Raw genomic sequence first — 3,783 nt, 5'->3', positions numbered from 1 at the left:
AGGCAGAAGAGAATGAGATAGAGAATATCAAGGAGTGGGTGTCAGGTTGAATACGGCGATCCCCAAGGCGACACTTCCACCCAGTCATGATAAACTAGGTTCCACACTGAGTTGGTTTTGCCCCTGGTGAATTCAGAACATTCCAACATTTTAATAAGATTTTTAAGAGGCACAAATAAAAAGTAAAGTATGATTCATCATGTCAGCACCTTATTTTGTAAAGATTATTAGCACACCACTGTCATAAATTTTAAGGAGTAAATACATGTGCTGAGATGATTTTTAAAATATTCCCTTGTACTTCCTTTTAGTCCATGACCCTACTTTCCATTCTCGCCTGTAACAAATTCAAGCAGCTAGACAGTATGCTTACAACCCTAGGGAAAAATGTACCAAAGCAAAACTCTGAGAACAAAGACACAAAGCCATGGCTTATGAGTTTCAAAATAGGCCGCTGAAACCCATGCTGGAGATAATAGTTTTGAAAGGGCTTCTGAGCCCCAGAAGCCAAGTTTTTGAATATCAAAAAGCCACAGCATATCTTGAACAATAGATTGGGAAAAAATAGCCTCCCCTCTAACTTTCAGACAAGGCAAGATTCCATAGGCTGGACGGAAGACAAGATCCAGTGAAAAGAAGAAAGTAAGAAGAGAGTGAGCTTTATCTACAGAGACCACCATGGACAGCTCTCCTTAGTTGTTGTGAGACCACCAACAGAAGTCTGACAAAGGATGGATGTGCACAGGGCTTCTCAAGCTGGGTGCTATTGATACTTTGGCCAGGTAATTCTTTGTTGGGGAGGCTACCCTGGGCATTGCAGAATGCTTAGCAGGATCCGTGGCCTCAACCTACTCCATGCCAGTAGTACCTCCAAGTTGTGACAGCCAAAATAACGTCAGACATTGCCAAATAGTCACGAGGGTGGAAGGTGGAGAGAAAATGACCAGGTTGAGGATCAATAACATGGGAGGAGAGAAAGACTGAAAGAGAGATTACACACACACATATCTTTCTTATAAAAAAGTTGTATGCTCTTTACACAGAAAACCTTAAGAACACACATCACCCTCCTACAAAAAAAAAGAAAATAATCCATACTCTACTCACTCAGAAATAATCATTGTTAGTTTTACCTACACACAACTTTTCCTATATATATTTTTTATTTCCACAAAACCAAAGAGTAGAGCCATGTAACCGCAGGTTATACTGTTTTGTTACCTGCAACTTTCCCACTTCACATCATGTTGTGAATTTTCTTTTTTTCTTTTTTTTTTAAGATTATTTATTTACTTATTCATGAGAGACACAGAGAGAGAAAGACAGAGACACAGGCAGAGGGAAAAGCAGGCTCCATGCAGGGAGCCAGACGTGGGACTCGATCCTGGGTCTCCAGGATCACACCCTGGGCTGAAGGCGGTGCTAAACCTCTGAGCCACTGGGGCTGCCCTGTTTTGGATTTTCATAGAGGTATGGCATTCCTTGAAATAGCCATAACATAATTTAATCAGCCAGTCCCCTATTGCAGGAAGTCTAGGTTACTCCCAATATCTCACCAGTATTAATAATACTCCGATGAATATCTTCATATATTCCTTTGATTGTTTTCTTAGCGTGAATTCCAAAGGAATGTTCTTAGAGAAAACGGGTATTTGGGAATTGTGTCTATAACATTTGCTATTTCATTAGTTTAAGTCATAGTTTGCTGATTTATAATATACCTTCTAAGGGCACCTGGGTGGCTCAGTCAGTTAAATATTTGCTTTTGGCTCAGGTCATGATCTCAGGGTCCTGAGATTGAGCCCCACATGGGGTTCCCTGCTCAGCGGAGAGCCTCCTTCTCCCTCTCCCTCTGACTGCTGCTCTCCCTGCTTGTTCTCTCTCTCTCTCTCTTTCTCTGTCAAATAAATAAATAAAATCTTTAAAACTAACAATAAAATAAAATATACCCTCTATTTCTCTAGTGTTTTTTACTTTCCCACTTTGTCAAGTATGTAGGGCAGCTATTAATTGTCCTTTTTTATCGATAAGAAAACAGGTGTTCCCAGAAGTTAAATGACCTGCCCATGGCAACACAATTATCTAGCAACAGAGGACTAAAACCCATCTTATCTGAGTCACCTGGGCTTTTGGCTGATAGTGCTCACACTGGTAGCATACATGCTGCCAAAATTGAAATAATTCAGAGAAGACGAGTATGTCCCATGCTCATGGTTGATGTGTGAATTTGTGGGCATGAGGATGTTAGGATAATTCTTGGTTATGAGTTATGTCTCTAAGTACTATTTTGTGAGTATTCCAGAGGCCCCAGAACATAGTTCAAGGCTATGAGACCTTGGATGAGTGAACCTACTGCTTCCCGTGCAAAATTCCACAACCAATCTCCTCTCCAAATGCTGACTTAGAGGGATAATATTTTAAAATGCTAATTCCAACATCTGCTTCCATCTTATCCCTGAAGCCAAATTAAGTTGGTACAGTCTGTTTTTACTTCCAGTTACACTCTAACACAGATTTATTACCAATTAATTTCTTATCGAGGAAAAACAACCCCATCATAAGTATTTTAGATAATGACATCTAAGTATTTTATATTGCTTCAAGTCTGAAAAGTTAGAATAGAGAGTGCATCCAATGTTCATTACCTCTTAATGTTTGCATTCTTTTTCATGTTTTGATTCACCAAGAAAAAATGAAAATGCTACCCTCTGCTTAGCCATTTTTTAGGTTTAATGAGATTAAATAAATTCTGAGGGGGAAAAGAGTACAGCTTAATAATGTTTTAAGTGGTTTGTAGAAGCATTCCCTCTACCATGGGCACAATTTTAAACCAAAGCCAACTTCTGCAGTACTGCTGAAAGCTAATGAATGCCTTAATAATATGCAGGGGAAAAAGCGATGAGTTGATTAGATACAGAAATATCCTAGACCTCTGAAATACAGTTAGGAAAACAACTCAATTGTACTCAGAGACAGAACTCATAACAAAGAATTATCCTAACATCCCATTTCACGATCCATTAATAATAAGTGATCTTCTTGGCAGCATACATTGAGGTAATTGACACTCACTGATTTGAGGGCTAGACTTCAAAGCTCCAGATAAACTTGAACCAATTTCACTTGGTTCTAATAATACCCAAAAAATGAGCCAATTTAGAACATCATATAACTTTTCTATTTCCTAGAACCCAGTTGATGCCAATCCCTCCTTCAGTTAACTGAAATTCTTTTGCAGGTTAGTACTTTTTCTTAATAAAGTATTTGACAGATTCATCTAGAAATTTTATTATACTTCTCCTGATTGTCTGCCTAACCTTTGGAGCCATTCTCTATGTGCACGTCTTTCTCTGTATATAAGAATATTACCTTCAAACATACTTGCTTTCTAATAGTTGAATATCCAATTGGGTAAATGTACGTTACATAGAACCGTTTCTTAGAATCTGCAAATTCTGAGATGGTTGTTTACTTAATCCTTGGGGCCCCGAGTGAAGGGATATGTTAGATGTAACACAGTTGGGTAAAGGAGGCAAATATTGAATAGCAGGAGACATCTGAACAAATATGCCACTAAAAGCTCTCAAAGAATGTGAAGAAGCAATAGACAGTAAAACAGAGCAACAATAAAAAGGAATACTTGTTACAATATGGATGAACTCTGAGAACATTATGCTTCATTTCATTATTAAATGAAATAATCCAGGCACAGAAGACTTCATACTGCATGATTACATTTATCTGAAATGTCCAGAATGAGCAAATCCATAAAGAGAGAAAGTA

This window comes from Canis lupus, chromosome 20, assembly GCF_003254725.2.
Source record: "Canis lupus dingo isolate Sandy chromosome 20, ASM325472v2, whole genome shotgun sequence".
Lineage (NCBI taxonomy): Eukaryota > Metazoa > Chordata > Mammalia > Carnivora > Canidae > Canis > Canis lupus.
The sequence above is the reverse complement of the archived record's forward strand: the minus strand, read 5'-3'. Positions refer to the sequence as shown.